The sequence below is a fragment of the Battus philenor genome, unplaced genomic scaffold (genome assembly GCF_028537555.1).
Source record: "Battus philenor isolate CCGP_79_NKW_IND1 unplaced genomic scaffold, ilBatPhil1.0.hap1 SCAF_33, whole genome shotgun sequence".
Lineage (NCBI taxonomy): Eukaryota > Metazoa > Arthropoda > Insecta > Lepidoptera > Papilionidae > Battus > Battus philenor.
The window spans coordinates 575876-594222 of NW_027181697.1; the positions used below are offsets into that span (position 1 = coordinate 575876).

Below are 18347 nucleotides of genomic sequence, written 5' to 3' on the forward strand. Positions count from 1 at the left end.
CCTAACTTTTAAATTTTTAAATCTATGCCGTATCAATGTAACGCTAGGTGTAGATTTTTCCGCTGGTCGGTTAATACATTCGTCTTAGTTTCCAATTTTGATTGCTTTTAATAAAAAAATATTTAAAAGACAACTGCATATTTTTTGCAGTATAAACGAAACACCTGATGGTTATTTTCGCTTCAAGATTTTTAAAGAAAGTCTTAATTTACTACTGAAATTGATATTAGAGTCGTAACGTAACTTTTTAATTTTTAAATCTATGCTGTATCAATGTAACGCTAGGTGGAGATTTTTCCGCTGGTTGATTAATACATTCGTCTTAGTTTTTATTTTTTATTGCTTTTATAATAAAATATTAAAAATACAACTTCAAATTTCAACCAGTATGTACGAAACACCTGATGTTGTTTTGTGCTTTAAGATTTTCTAAGAAAGTCTTAATTTACTCCTGAAATTGATATTAGAGACGTAACCTAACTTTTAAATTTTTAAATTTATGCCGTATCAATGTAACGCTAGGTGGAGATTTTTCCGCCGGTCAATTAGTACATTCGTCTTAGTTTCCAATTTTGATCGCTTTTAATAACAAAATATTAAAAAGACAACTTCAAATTTCAAGCAGCATAAACGAAAAACCTGATGTTGATTTTCGCTTCAAGATTTTTAAAGAAAGTCTTATTTTCTTCCGAAATTGATATGAGAGACGTAAACTAACTTTTAAATTTTTAAATCTATGCCGTATCAATGTAACGCTTGGTGGAGATTTTTCCGCTGGTCGATTAATACTTTCGTCTTAGTTTCCAATTTTGATTGCTTTTAATAACAAAATATTAAAAAGACAACTTCAAATTTCATGCAGTATATACGAAACACCTGATGTTGATTTTTGCTTCAAGATTTTCTAAGAAAGTCCTAATTTACTCTTGAAATTGATATTAGAGACGTAACCTAACTTTTAAATTTTTAAATCTATGCCGTATCAATGTAACGCTAGGTGGAGATTTTTCCGCTGGTCGATTAATACATTCGTCTTAGTTTTCAGTTTTGATTGCTTTTAATGAAAAATATTAAAGAGACAACTTCAAATTTCAACCAGTATGTACGAAACACCTGATGTTGTTTTGCGCTTTAAGATTTTCTAAGAAAGTCTTAAGTTACTCCTGAAATTGATATTAGTCTTAACCTAACTCTTAAATATTTATATCTATGCAGTATCAATGTAACGCCAGGTGGAGATTTTTCCGCTGGTCGGTTAATTAATTCGTCATAATTTTCTTTTATGACTTTTTTACTCCAAAATTATTTAATTAAAAATCTTACCTCATACAGTATAAACGAAATACCTGATGTTGATTTCCACTTCAAGATTTCGTAAGAAAGTCTCATTTTTCTTCTAAAATTGATATTAGAGACGTAACCTAACTTTTAAATTTTTAAATCTATGCCGTATCAATGTAACGCTAGGTGGAGATTTTTCCGCTGGTCGATTAATACATTCATATTAGTTTTCAGTTTTGATTGCTTTTAGTAAAAAGTTTTTAAAGAGATAACCTCAAATTTCGTGCAGTATATACGAGATACCTGATGTTGATTTTCGCTTCAAGATTTTCTAAGAAAGTCTTAATTTACTCCTGAAATTGATATTAGAGACGTAACCTAACTTTTAAATTTTTAAATCTATGCCGTATCAATGTAACGCCAGGTGTAGATTTTTCCGCTGGTCGGTTAATTAATTCGTCATAATTTTCTTTTATGACTTTTTACTCCAAAATTATTTAATTAAAAATCTGACCTCATACAGTTTAAACGAAATACCTGATGTTGATTTCCACTTCAAGATTTCGAAAGAATGTCTCATTTTTCTTCTAAAATTGATATTAGAGACGTAATCTAACTTTTAAATTTTGAAATCTTTGCAGTATCAATGTAACGCTGTGTGGGGATTTTTCCGTTAGTCCGATAATAAATTCGTCACAATTTTCTTTTATGACTTTTTTACTCCAAAATTATTTAATTAAAAATCTTGCCTCATACAGTATAAACGAAACACCTGATGTTGATTTCCACTTCAAGATTTCGTAAGAATGTCTCATTTTTCTTCTTAAATTGATATTAGAGACGTAACCTCACTCTTAAATTTTTAAACCTATGCAGTATCAATGTAACGCTAGGTGAAGATTTCTCTGCTGGTCGATTAATACATTCACCTAAGTTTTCAGTTTTGATTGCTTTTAGAAAAATTTTTTTAAAAAGACAACTTCAAATTTCGTGCAGAATATACGAAAAACCTGATGTTGGTTTGCGCTTCAAGATTTTGTAAGAAAGTCTCACTTTTCTTCTTAAAATGACAGAGAGGTAACGTAACTCTTAAATTTTTAAATCTATGCCGTATCAATGTACCGCTAGGTGAAGATTTTTCCGCTGGTCGACTAATACATTCGTCTTAGTTTTCAGTTTTGATTGCTATTAATAAAAAAATATTAAAAAGACAACTTCAAATTTCAAGCAGTATATATGAAACACCTGATGTTGATTTACGCTTCAAGATTTTCTAAAAAAGTCTTAATTTACTCCTGAAATTGATATTAGAGACGTAACCAAACTTTTAAAATTTTAAATCTATGCCGTATCAATGTAACGCTGTGTGGAGATTTTTCCGCTAGTTGATTAATAGATTCGTCTTAGTTTTCATTTTTGATTGCTTTTAATAAAAAAATATTAAAAAATTTTTTACACCAAAATTATTTCAATAAAAAATATAACCTCATACAGCATATACGAAACACTTAATGTTGATTTTCGCTTCAAGATTACGTAAGAATGTCCCATTTTTCTTCTAAAATTGATATTAGAGACGTAATCTAACTTAAAAATTTTGAAATCTTTGCAGTATCAATGTAACGCTGTGTGGAGATTTTTCCGTTAGTTCGATAATAAATTCGTCATAATTTTCTTTTATGACTTTTTTACACCAAAATTATTTCAATAAAAAATCTAACCTCATACAGCATATACGAAACCTAACCTAACCTAACCTAACTTTTAAATTTTTAAATCTATGCCGTATCAATGTAACGCTAGGTGGAGATCTTCCGCTGTTCGATTAATACATTAGTCTCAAATTTCAGTTTTGATTGCTTTTAATAAAAAAATATTATAAAGACAATTAATTAAAATTTAATTTTTTTTTACTAAAAGCAATCAAAAATAGAAACTAAGACGAATGTATTAATCGACCAGCGGAAAAATCTCCACCTAGCGTTACATTGATACGGCATAGACTTAAAAATTAATAAGTTAGGTTACGACTCTAATATCAATTTAGAATGAAAAATGTGACATTTTTAGGAAATCTTGAAGCAAAAATCAACATCAGGTGTTTCGTTCATACTGTATGAGGTAAGATTTTTAATTAAATAATTTTGGAGTAAAAAAGTCATAAAAGAAAATTATGACGATTTATGATCGGACTAGCGAAAACATCTCCACACAGCGTTACATTGATACTGCAAAGATTTCAAAATTTAAAAGTTAGATTACGTCTCTAATATCAATTTTAGAAGAAAAATGAGACACTCTTACGAAATCTTGAAGCGAAAATCAATATCAGGTGTTTCGTTTATACTGCTTGAAATTTGAAGTTGTATTTTTAATATTTTTTTATTAAAAGCAATCAAAACTGAGAACTAAAATGAACGTATTAATCAACCAGCGGATAAATCTTCACCTAGCGGTACATTGATACGGCATATATTTAAAAATTTAAGAGTTACGTTACGTCTCTAATATCAATTTCAAGAGTAAATTAAGACATTCTTAGAAAATCTTGAAGCGAACATAACCATCAGGTATTACGTTTATACTGCACGAAATTTGAAGTTGTCTCTTTAATATCTTTTATTAAAAGCAATCAAAACTGAAAACTAAGACGAATGTATTAATCGACCAGCGGAAAAATTTCCACCTAACGTTACATTGATACTGCATAGATTTACAAATTTAAGAGTTAGGTCACGTCTCTAATATCAATTTAGGAAGAAAAATGAGACTTTCTTGGAAAATCTTGAAGCGCAAATCAATATCAGGTGTTTCGTATATACTGCTTGAAATTTGAAGTTGTCTTTTTAATATTTTTTTATTAAAAGCAATCAAAACTGAAAACTAAAATGAACGTATTAATCAACCAGCGGATAAATCTTCACCTAGCGGTACATTGATACGGCATACATTTAAAAATTTAAGAGTTACGTTACGTCTCTAATGTCATTTTAAGAAGAAAAATGAGACTTTCTTACAAAATCTTGAAGCGCAAACCAACATCAGGTGTTTCGTTTATACTGCTTGAAATAGAAGTTGTCTTTTTAATATTTTTATATTAAAAGCAATCAAAACTGAAAACTAAGACGAATGTATTAATCGACCAGCGCAAATATCTCCACCTAGCGTTACATTAATACGGCATAGATTTAAAAATTTAAAAGTTAGGTTACATGTCTAATATCAATTTCAGGAGTAAATAAAGACTATCTTAGAAAATCTTGAAGCGAAAATAACCATCAGGTGTTACGTTTATACTGCACGAAATTTGAAGTTGTCTCTTTAATATCTTTTATAAAAAGCAATCAAAACTGAAAACTAAGACGAATGTATTAATCGACCAGCGCAAATATCTCCACCTAGCGTTACATTAATACGGCATAGATTTAAAAATTTAAAAGTTAGGTTACAAGTCTAATATCAATTTCAGGAGTAAATAAAGACTTTCTTAGAAAATCTTGAAGCGAAAATAACCATCAGGTGTTTCGTATATACTGCACGAATTTTGAAGTTGTCTCTTTAATATTTTTCATTAAAAGCAATCAAAACTGAAAACTAAGACGAATGTACTAATAGACCGGCGGAAAAATCTCCACCTAGCGTTACATTGATACTGCATAGATTTAAAAATTTAAGAGTGCGGTTACGTCTCTAATATCAATTTCAGAAGAAAATGAGACATTCTTAGAAAATCTTGAAGCGCAAACCAACATCAGGTGTTTCGTATATACTGCTTGAAATATGAAATTGTCTTTTTAATATATTTTTTCTAAAAGCAATAACAAAATAAAAACTTAGACGAATGTATTAATCGACCAGCAGAAAAATCTCCCCACAGCGTTACATTGATACTGCATAGCTTTAAAAATTTAAGAGTTAGGTTACGTCTCTTATATCAAATTCAGAAGAAAATAAGACTTTCTTAGAAAATCTTGAAGCGAAAATCAACATCAGGTGTTTCGTTTATACTGATTGAAATAAAAGTTGTCTTTTTAATATTATTTTATTAAAAGCAATCAAAACTGAAAACTAAGACGAATGTATCAATCGACCAGCGGAAAAATCTCCACCCAGCGTTACATTGATACTGCATAGATTTAAAAATTTAAGAGTTAGGTTAAGACTAATATCAATTTCAGGAGTAAATTAAGACTTTCTTAGAAAATCTTAAAGCGCAAAACAACATCAGGTGTTTCGTACATACTGGTTGAAATTTGAAGTTGTCTCTTTAATATTTTTCATTAAAAGCAATCAAATCTGAAAACTAAGACGAATGTATTAATCGACCAGCGGAAAAATCTCCACCTAGCGTTACATTGATACGGCATAGATTTAAAAATTTAAAAGTTAGGTTACGTCTCTAATATCAATTTCAAGAGTAAATTAGGACTTTCTTAGAAAATATTGAAGCAAAAATCAACATCAGGTGTTTCGTTTATACTGCTTGAAATGGAAGTTGTCTTTTTATAATATTTTGTTATTAAAAGCAATCAAAATTGGAAACTAAGACGAATGTATTAATCGACCTGCGGAAAAATCTCCACCGAGCGTTACATTGATACGGCATAGATTTAAAAATTTAAAATTTAGGTTATGTCTCCAATAACAATTTTAGGAGTAAATTAAGACTTTCTTAAAAAATCTTAAAGCACAAAACAACATCAGGTGTTTCGTACATACTGGTTGAAATTTGAAGTTGTATTTTTAATATTTTTTTATTATAAGCAATCAAAAATGAAAACTACGACGAATGTATTAACCGACCAGCGGAAAAATCTCCACCTGGCGTTACATTGATACTGCATAGATTTAAAAATATAAGAGTTAGGTTACGACTCTAATATAAATTTAGGAAGAAAAATGAGACTTTCTTAGAAAATCTTGAAGCGAAAATAACCGTCAGGTGTTGAGTATATACTGCTTGAAATTCGAAGTTGTCTTTTTAATATTTTGTTATTAAAAGCAATCAAAAATCGATATAAAGACGAATGTATTAATTGACCAGCGGAAAAATCTCCACCTAGCCTAACACTGATACGGCATAGATTTAAAAATTTAAAAGTTACGTTACGTCTCTAATAACAATTTAGGAAGAATAATGAGACTTTCTTAGAAAATTTTGAAGCGAAAATCAACATTAGGTGTTTCGTTTATACTGCTTAAAATATGCAGTTGTCTTTTAAATATTCTTTTATTAAAAGCAATCAAAAATGAAAGCTAAGACGAATGTATTAATCGACCAGCGGAAAAATCTCCACCTAGCGTTACAATGATACGGCATAGATATAAAAATTTAAAAGTTGGGTTACGTTTTTAATATCAATTTCAGAAAAAAATGAGACTTTCTTAGAAAATTTTGAAGCGAAAATCAACATCAGGTGTTTCGTTTAAACTGCTTGAAATTTTAGGTTGTCTATTCAAAATTTTTTTATTAAAAGCATTCAATAATGAAAACTAATACAAATGTATTAATCGACCAGCGGAAAAATCTCCACCTAGCGTTACATTGATACTGCATAGATTTAAAAAATAAAAAATTAGGTTACGTATCTCATATCAATTTAGGAAGAAAAATGAGACTTTCTTAGAAAATATTGAAGCGAAAATCAACATCAGGTATTTCGTTTACACTGCTTGAAATTTGAATTTGTCTTTTTAATATTTTTTATTAAAAGCAATCAAAAATGAAAGCTAAGACGAATGTATTAATCGACCAGCGGAAAAATCTCCACCTAGCGTTACAATGATACGGCATAGATATAAAAATTTAAAAGTTGGGTTACGTTTTTAATATCAATTTCAGAAAAAAATGAGACTTTCTTAGAAAATTTTGAAGCGAAAATCATCATCAGGTGTTTCGTTTAAACTGCTTGAAATTTTAGGTTGTCTATTCAAAATTTTTTTATTAAAAGCATTCAATAATGAAAACTAATACAAATGTATTAATCGACCAGCGGAAAAATCTCCACCTAGCGTTACATTGATACTGCATAGATTTGAAAAATAAAAAATTAGGTTACGTATCTCATATCAATTTAGGAAGAAAAATGAGACTTTCTTAGAAAATATTGAAGCGAAAATCAACATCAGGTATTTCGTTTACACTGCTTGAAATTTGAATTTGTCTTTTTAATATTTTTTTATTAAAAGCAATCAAAAATGAAAACTAAGACGAATGTATTAATCGACCAACGGAAAAATCTAAACCTATCGGTATCGGCATTGATACGGCATAGATTTAAAAATTCAAAAGTTAGATTACGTCTCTAATATCAATTTCAGAAGAAAATTGAGACATTCTTAGGAAATCTTGAAGCGAAAATCATCATCAGGTGTTTCGTTTATACTGCATGAAATTTGAAGTTGTCTTTTTAAAATTTTTTTATTAAAAGCAATCAAAAATGAAAACTAAGACGAATGTGTTAATCGACCAGCGGAAAAATCTCCACCTAGCGTTACACTGATACGGCATAGATTTAAAAATTTAAAAGTTAGGATACGTCTCTTATATCAATTTCAGAAGAAAATTGAGACATTCTTAGGAAATCTTGAAGCGAAAATCATCATCAGGTGTTTCGTTTATACTGCATGAAATTTGAAGTTGTCTTTTTAATATTTTTTTATTAAAAGCAATCAAAACTGAAAACTAAGACGAATGTATAAATCGACCAGCGGAAAAATCTCCACCTAGCGTTACACTGACACGGCTTAGATTTAAAAATATAAAAGTTAGGTTACGTTTTTAATATCAATTTCAGAAAAAAATGAGACTTTCTTAGAAAATTTTGAAGCGAAAATCAACAGCAGGTGTTTCGTTTATACTGCTTGAAATTTTAAGTTGTCTTTTCAAAATTTTTTTATTAAGAGCATTCAATAATGAAAACTAATACAAATGTATTAATCGACCAGCGGAAAAATCTCCACCTAGCTTTACATTGATACTGCATAGATTTAAAAAATAAAAAATTAGGTTACGTATCTCATTTCAATTTAGGAAGAAAAATGAGACTTTCTTAGAAAATATTGAAGCGAAAATCAACATCAGGTATTTCGTTTACACTGCTTGAAATTTGAATTTGTCTTTTTAATATTTTTTTATTAAAAGCAATCAAAAATGAAAACTAAGACGAATGTATTAATCGACCAACGGAAAAATCTTAACCTATCGGTACATTGATACGGCATAGATTTAAAAATTCAAAAGTTAGATTACATCTCTAATATCAATTTTAGAGGAAAAGTGAGACATTCATAGGAATTCTTGAAGCTCATAAACACATCAGGTGTTTCGTGTATACTGCTTGAAATTTGAAGTTGTCTTTTTAATATTTTTTTATTAAAAGCATTCAAAAACGGAAATTAAGACAAATCTATTAATCGACCTGCGGAAAAATCTCCACCTGGCGTTACATTGGTACGGCATAGATTTAAAAATTTAAAAGTTAGGTTACGTCTCTAATATCAATTTCAAGAGTAAACTGAGCCTTTTTTAGAAAATCTTGAAGCGCAAAACAACATCAGTTTTTTCGTATATACTGCACGAAATTTGAAGTTGTCTCTTTAATATTTTTTATTAAAAGCAATCAAAACTGAAAACTAAGACGAATGTATTTATCGACCAGCGGAAAAATCTCCACCTAGCGTTACATTGATACGGCATAGATTTACAAATATAAAAGTAAGGTTACGTCTCAAATATCAATTTCAGAAAAAAATGAGACTTTCTTAGAAAATTTTGAAGCGAAAATTAAAATAAGTTGTTTCGTTTATACTGCTTGAAATTCGAAGTTGTCTTTTCAATATTTTATTATTAAAAGCAATCAAAAATGGAAATTAAGACAAATCTATTAATCGACCTGCGGAAAAATCTCCACCTAGCGTTACATTGATACGGCATAGATTTAAAAATTTAAAAGTTAGGTTACGTCTCTAATATCAATTTCAAGAGTAAACTGAGCCTTTTTTAGAAAATCTTGAAGCGCAAAACAACATCAGTTTTTTCGTATATACTGCACGAAATTTGAAGTTGTCTCTTTAATTTTTTTTTTATTAAAAGCAATCAAAACTGAAAACTAAGACGAATGTTTTAATCGACCAGCGGAAAAATCTCCACCTAGCGTTACATTGATACGGCATAGATTTACAAATATAAAAGTTAGGTTACGTCTCAAATATCAATTTCAGAAAAAAATGAGACTTTCTTAGAAAATTTTGAAGCGAAAATCAACATTAGGTGTTTCGTCATAGAAGAAAATTATGACGAATTTATTATCGGACTAGCGGAAAAATCTCCACATAGCGTTACATTGATACGGCATAGATTAAAAAATTAAAAGTTAGGTAACGTCTCTTATATCAATTTTAGAAGAAAAATGAGACACTCATAGGAAATCTTGAAGCAAATATCATCATCAGGTGTTTCGTTTATACTGTATGAGGTTAGATTTTTAATTTAAATAATTTTGGAGTAAAAAAGTCATAAAAGAAAATTATGACGAATTTATTATCGGACTAGCGGAAACTTCTCCACACAGCGTTACATTGATACTGCGTAGATTTTAAAAATTAGGTTACGTCTCTCATATCAATTTAGGAAGAAAATTGAGACTTTCTTAGAAAATCTTGAAGCGAAAATTAACATCAGGTGTTTCGTTTATACTGCTTGAAATTTGAAGTTGTCTTTTTAATATTTTTTTATTAAAAGCAATCAAAATTGGAAACTAAGACGAATATTTTAATCGACCAGCGGAAAAATCTCCACCTAGCGTTACATTGATACGGCATAGATTAAAAAATTAAAAGTTAGGTAACGTCTCTAATATCAATTTCAAAGGAAAATTGAGACATTCTTAGGAAATCTTGAAGCGAAAATCATCATCTGGTGTTTCGTTTATACTGCATGAAATTTGAAGTTGTCTTTTTAATATTTTTTATTAATAGCAATCAAAAACTGAAAACTAAGACGAATGTTTTAATCGACCAGCGGAAAAATCTCCACTTAGCGTTACATTGATACGGCATAGATTTAAAAATTCAAAAGTTAGTTTACGTCTCTCATATAATTGATATAGGATGAAGAGAAATTTATAGAGGTCAAGGTATATTTAATATTATTAAAAATTATTTTGTTTATTATAATTTTTATCAAATAAATATTTTTAAAATTTATTTATTTAGTTTTATTTTATGAATATTAATTACATATTTAATATTTTTAATTTAATTAGTTTAAATAGCTTATAAAAAGAGCATAATATTGAAGATATTAAGGAGATTATTAAATCTTTAAATATTTATAAAAAAAAAATTATTTTTACAATGAAAATGTAATGTTTTAATAATAAACTATATAAATAGAAATATTAATGATTACTAGCCACTATAATTTAAGTTAGTAGCTTAATTTTTATATTTCATAATTTAATTGGAATTTTTTATTCAATAATATCATTAACAGTGATATACCTCTATTTTGGTTTCAATTAATTATTTAAATAAGGAGTTATTAACTCTTTCTTTTAAGTCGAAATTAAATGCAATATTTGCTTCTTATTTAAGATTAATTAAAAATTAATATTTTTTGAATGCAAATCAAATGTTTTCTATAAACTATAATCCTAATTTGTTCAATTGAGTATATTTTGATTTCATTCATGATAAAGCCCAATTAATAATATTATTAAAAAAAAATCTAATTTTTATTATTGTAGAAAAATTTACTAAGTTAAAACAATTAATTAAAGGGAAAATTAATGCAATTTCAATATCAAAAATTAAAAAAATTATAGTAATTAAAAAAAAGTGAAGAGAAAATGGTATTCGTGCAGAAGATTTGGGGTCAAATCCACATTCAAATGGAGAATTTTTTTCTCGATCTATAAATGATTTTTTTGATAAAATTAAGGATAAAAATATTAAAATATTAGAAATTAATATAATTATAATAGTTAATGTTAATAATAAATTAATTATTTATATTAAATTAAATTAAACTTTTTGATTGGAAGTCAAATATACTAAATATATTATATAAATAAATTAGTTTCCTCATCAATAAATCGAAATATAAAGGAATAATCATACTACATCAACAAAATGTCAATATCATGCTGCTGCTTCAAATCCAAAATGATGATTATTGGAAAAATGGAAATTTAAATGACGGATAAGACAAATAGAAAGGAAAATTGTCCCAATAATTACATGAAGTCCATGAAATCCTGTTGCTACAAAAAAAGTAGATCCATAAATTCTATCTGCAATAGAAAAAGAAGCTTCAAAATATTCATATGCTTGTAAAATAGAAAAATAAATTCCTAATATAATAGTGATAAATAAACCTTGAGTTATTTGGGAAAAATTATTTTGTATAATTGCATGGTGAGCTCAGGTAACTGTAATTCCTGAGGTAATTAAAATAATTGTATTTAATAATGGAATTTGAAAGGGGTTAAATGGGATAATTCTAAAGGGAGGTCATATTGCCCCAATTTCAATATTAGGTGAAAGACTATTATGAAAAAAAGCTCAAAAAAATGAGATAAAGAAAAATACTTCAGAGATAATAAAAAGAATTATTCCTCATCGTAAACCTTTTAATACAAATAAAGTATGTTTACCTTGGAAAGTACCTTCTCGACAAATATCTCGTCATCATTGATATATTGTTAATAAAATAATCATGTAGCCTAAAATTATTAAATTTATGTTAAAATTGTGAAATCATTTAATTATTCCTGTAACTAAAGTTATTACTCCAATAGATCCTGTTAAAGGTCAGGGACTAAAATCTACTAAGTGGTAAGGGTGATTATTATGTATTGTTATTAATTAGTTTCACTAGAATATAATGTTCTAAGAATAGAAATTACATAGGATTGAATAATTGCAACTGCTGATTCAAGAATTAATAGTAAAATTTGAATAAAAATTAAAAAAATTAGTATATAAGAAGGTATATTAATTCCAGTATTTCTCAATAAGGTAAGAAGAAGATGGCCTGCAATTATATTAGCAGTTAGTCGAACTGCTAATGTTCCTGGTCGAATAACATTACTAATTGTTCCAATTAATACTATAAAAGGTATAAGAATACTAGGAGTTCCTTGAGGAATTATATGAATAAATATATGTTGGTAATTATTAATTCAACCATATAATATAAATCTTAATCATAGTGAAAGGGAAATAGAAAGAGAAATTGTTAAATGACTTGTTCTAGTAAAAATATAAGGAAATAGTCCTAAAAAATTATTGAATAAAATAAAAGAAAATAATGAAATAAAAATAAAAGTTGAACCATTAAATCTATTAGGGCCTAATAAAGTTTTAAATTCATTATGTAATTTATTAAGAATTAAGTTTCAAAAAACAAATTTACGATTGTGAATAAATCAAAATGTATATGGAATAATAATTAAACCAATAAGGGTTCTAATTCAATTTAATTGTAGATTAAATAAATTAGTTGAAGGATCGAAATTGAAAATTTTTTTAACGTTTTTATTTTGATTATTATTAAAATTATTTTTATTTAAGAAAATATAATAATTTATAATATTAAATAAAATAGAAATAGTAATAAAAAAAAGAAAGATAAAATTCAATTAATGGGTATTATTTGAGGAATAAAAGAATATTACTTTAGTAATAATATAAATTTGACATATTTATGTTATAAATTTAACTAATTCTTTCATTAGAAATAATTGCTTATTTACTATTAAGTGGTTTAAGAGACCAATACTTGCTTTCAGTCATCTAATGAAGAATAATTATTAATTCAATTAATAAAATTTTTAATAGAAATTCTTTCAATTACAATAGGTATAAATCTGTGATTTGACCCACAAATTTCAGAACATTGACCATAAAAAATTCCTGGGCGATTAATATAAAGATTTCCTTGATTGAGTCGACCAGGATTAGCATCAATTTTAACTCCTAGAGAAGGAATAGTTCATGAATGAATTACATCTGTTGCTGTAATTATAATACGAATTTGGTTATTTATAGGTAAAACAATACGATTATCAACATCTAATAAACGGAAATTTTTTATTTCTGAATTATTATATTGAATTATATAAGAATCAAATTCAATATTGTTAAAGTCAGAATATTCATAGCTTCAATATCATTGATGGCCAATAGATTTTAGAGTGATTAATGGATTATTAAGTTCATCTAATAAATATAAAAGACGAAGAGAAGGTAAAGCTACAAAAATTAGGGTAATAGCTGGAATAATTGTTCAAATTAATTCAATTATTTGACCTTCTAGTAAAAATCGATTAATATAATTATTGAAAAATAAGTTAATCATTAAATATCTAACCAAAATAGTAATTATAATTAAAATAACTAAGGTACGATCATGAAAAAAAATAATTTGTTCTATTAGGGGAGATGCTCCATTTTGGAGATTAAAATTAGATCAGGTTGCCATTTCTAAAAAAAGGATAATCCTTTATAAATGGGGTTTAAATCCATTACATATAATCTGCCATATTAGAAATTTCTTAAAATAGGAAGTTCATTATAAGAATGTTCTGCTGGGGGTAAATTTTGTAGTCATTCAATAGAAGATGATATATTAAGGGAGAATAAAATTATTCGTTTATTAATTATTGATTCTCAAATAATAATTATTATTATTATTATAGATAATAAAGAAATATAAGAACCAAAAGAGGAAATGATATTTCAAGAAATGAAACTGTCAGGATAATCAGAATATCGACGAGGTATTCCTGATAATCCTAAAAAATGTTGGGGAAAAAAGGTTAAATTTACTCCAATAAATATTGTAAAAAATTAAATTTTTAAAAGAAAAGGATTAAGGAAAAGGCCGGAAAATAAAGGATATTAGTGAATAAATCCTCCTATAATTGCAAATACAGCTCCTATAGATAAAACATAATGAAAATGAGCTACTACATAATAAGTATCATGAGGAGAAACATCAATAGATGAATTAGCTAAAATTACACCAGTTAATCCTCCAACAGTGAAAAGAAAAATAAATCCTAAACTTCATAAAATAGAAGGACTGTAATTAATTTGTGTTCCATGTAAAGTGGCAAGTCAACTGAAAATTTTAATTCCTGTAGGTACAGCAATAATTATTGTGGCTGAGGTAAAATAAGCTCGAGTATCAATATCTATTTCTACTGTAAATATATGATGAGCTCAAACAATAAATCCTAAAAGGCCAATTGCTATTATAGCATAAATTATTCCTAAACAAACAAAAGTTTCCTTTTTACCTCTTTCTTGAGAGAAATAATATGAGAGATTATTCCAAATCCAGGTAAAATTAAAATATAAACTTCAGGATGGCCAAAAAATCAAAATAAATGTTGATATAAGATAGGATCTCCTCCTCCAGCAGGATCAAAGAAAGAAGTATTAAGATTACGATCTGTAAGAAGTATAGCAATAGCTCCAGCTAAAACAGGAAGAGATAGAAGTAATAATAAAGCTGTAATACCTACTGCTCATACAAATAAAGGTATTTGATCGAAAGACATATTATTAACTCGTATATTAATAATCGTTGTAATAAAATTAATTGCCCCTAGAATAGAAGAAATTCCTGCTAAGTGTAAGAAAAAAATAGCTAGATCAACTGATCTGCCTCTATGTGCAATATTAGGAGAAAGAGGGGGGTAAACTGTTCATCCTGTACCTGCTCCATTTTCAACAATTCTTCTAGAAATTAATAAAGTTAAAGAAGGAGATAAAAGTCAAAATCTTATATTATTTATTCGAGGGAAAGCTATATCAGGAGCTCCTAATATTAAAGGGACTAATCAATTACCAAATCCTCCGATTATAATTGGTATAACTATAAAAAAAATTATAATAAAAGCATGAGCTGTAACAATAGTTATAAATTTGATCATCTCCAATTAAAGAGCCAGGATTTCCTAAATCAGCATATACGAAACACTTGATGTTGATTTTCGCTTCAAGATTTCCTAAGAATGTCTCATTTTTCTTCTTAAATTGATATTAGTGACGTAACCTAACTTTCAAATTTTTAAATCTATGCCGTACCAATGTAACGCTAGGTGGAGATTTTTCCGCAGGTCGATTAATAGATTTGTCTTAATTTCCATTTTTGAATACTTTTAATAAAAAAATATTAAAAAGACAACTTCAAATTTCAACCAGTATATACGAAACACCTGATGTGTTTTTGAGCTTCAAGAATTCCTATGAATGTCTCATTTTTCTTCTAAAATTGATATTAGAGACGTAACCTAACTTTTAAGTATTTAAATCTGTGCCGTATCAATGTAACGTTGTGTGGAGAAGTTTCCGCTAGTCGATTAATACATTCGTATTAGTTTGCATTTTTGATTGCTTTTAATGAAAAAACATTAAAAAGGCAACTTCAAATTTCACGCAGTATAAACGAAACACCTGATGTTGATTTTCGCTTCAAGATTTCCTAATTATGTCTTATTTTTCTTTTAAAATTGATATTAGAGACGAAATCTAAGTTTAAAATTTTTAAATCTATGCCGTATCAATATAACGCTAGGTGGAGATTTTTCCGCTGGTCGATTAATACATTTGTCTCAGTTTTCATTTTGATTGCTCCTGATACAAAAATAATTAAAAAGACAACTTCAAATTTCACGCAGTGTAAACGAAACATCTGATGTTAATTTTCGCTTCAAGATTTTCTAATTATGTCTCTTTTTTTCTTCTAAAATTGAAATTAGAGACGTAATCTAACTTTTAAATTTTTAAATCTGTGCCGTATCACAATGTAACGCTGTGTGGAGAAGTTTCCGCTAGTCCGATAATAAATTCGTCATAATTTTCTTTTATGACTTTTTTACTCCAAAATTATTTCAATTAAAAATCTAACCTCATACAGCATATAAGAAACACTTGATGTTGATTTTCGCTTCAAGATTTCCTAAGAATGTCTCATTTTCCTTCTGAAATTGATATTAGTGACGTAACCTAACTTTTAAATTTTTAAATCTATGCCGTACCAATGTAACGCTAGGTGGAGATTTTTCCGCTGGTCGATTAATACATTTGTCTTAGTTTTCATTTTGATTGCTCCTGATACAAAAATAATTAAAAAGACAACTTCAAATTTCACGCAGTGTAAACGAAACGCTTGATGTTGATTTTCGCTTCAAGATTTCCTAATTATGTCTCATTTTTCTTCTGAAATTGATATTAGTGACGTAACCTAACTCTTAAATTTTTAAATTTATGCCGTATCAGTGTAACGCTAGGTGGAGATTTTTTCGCTGGTCGATTAATAGATTTGTCTTAATTTCCATTTTTGATTGCTTTTAATAAAAAAATATTAAAAAGACAACTTCAAATTTCAAGCAGTATAAACGAAACACCTGATGTTGATTTTCGCTTCAAGATTTTCTAAGAAATTCTCATTTATCTTCCTAAATTGATATTAGAGACGTAACCTATCTTTAAAATTTTTAAATCTATGCCGTATCAATGTGACGCTAGGTGGAGATTTTTCGCTGATCGATTAATGCATTCGTCTTAATTTTCATTTTTGATTGCTTTTAATAAAAAAAATATTGAAAAGACAACTTAAAATTTCAAGCAGTGTAAACGAAATACCTGATGTTGATTTTCGCTTCAAGATTTCCTAAGGATGTCTCATTTTTCTTCTAAAATTGATATTAGTGACGTAACCTAACTTTTAAATTTTTAAATCTTTGCCGTATCAATGTAACGCTAGGTTGAGATATTTCCGCTGGTCGATTAATACATTCGTCTTAAATTTTAGTTTTTATAGCTTTTCATAAAAAAATATTAAAAAGACAACTTCAAATTTTCAGCAGTATATACGAAACACCCGATGTTGATTATCGCTTCAAGATTTTCTAAGAAAGTCTCATTTTTCTTCTGAAATTGATATTAGTGACGTAACCTAACTTTTAAATTTTTAAATCTTTGCCGTATCAATGTAACGCTAGGTTGAGATATTTCCGCTGGTCGATTAATACATTCGTCTTAAATTTCAGTTTTTATAGCTTTTCATAAAAAAATATTAAAAAGACAACTTCAAATTTTCAGCAGTATATACGAAACACCCGATGTTGATTATCGCTTCAAGATTTTCTAAGAAAGTCTCATTATCTTCCTAAATTGATATAAGAGACGTAACCTAGTTTTTTATTTTTTAAATCTATGCAGTATCAATGTAACGCTGTGTGGAGAAGTTTCTGCTAGTCCGATAATAAATTCGTCATAATTTTCTTTGATGACCCTTTTACTCCAAAATTATTTAAATTAAAAATCTAACCTCATACAGTATAAACGAAACACCTGATGAAGATTTTCGCTTCAAGATTTACTAAGAAAGTCTCATTTTTTTTCTGAAATTGATATGAGAGACGTAACCTAACTTTTAATTTTTTTAATCTACGCCGTATCAATGTAACGCTAGGTTTAGATTTTTCCACTGGTCGATTAATACATTCGTCTTTATATCGATTTTTGATTGCTTTTAATGAAAAAATATTAAAAAGACAACTTCAAATTTCAAGCAAATATAAACGAAACACCTGATGTTGATTTTCGCTTCAAGATTTCCTAATTATGTCTCATTTTTGTTCTAAAATTGATATCGGAGACGTAATCTAACTTTTAAATTTTTAAATCTATGCCGTATTAATGTAACGCTAGGTAGAGATTTTTCTGCTGGTCGATTAATACATTCGTCCTAATTTAGATTTATGATTGCTTTTAATAAAAAAATATTAAAAAGACAATTTCAAATTTCAAGCAGTATAAACGAAACACCTGATGTTGTTTTGCGCTTCAAGATTTTGGAAGAGTCTTATTGTTTTTTGAAATTAATATTAGTGACGTAACCTAACTTTTAAGTATTTAAATCTATGCCGTATTAATGTTACGCTAGGTTGAGATTTTTCCGCTGGTCGATTAATACATTCGTCCTAATTTCGATTTTTGATTGCTTTTAATAAAAAAAATATTAAAAAGACAATTTCAAATTTCAA

General features: G+C 27.6%; 1 pseudogene; it reads right to left on the reverse strand.

Moving 5' to 3' along the window:
• Positions 1 to 12146: 12146 nt before the first annotated feature.
• Positions 12147 to 12803, reverse strand: LOC137927556 (ATP synthase subunit a-like; annotated as a pseudogene).
• Positions 12804 to 18347: the final 5544 nt, after the last annotated feature.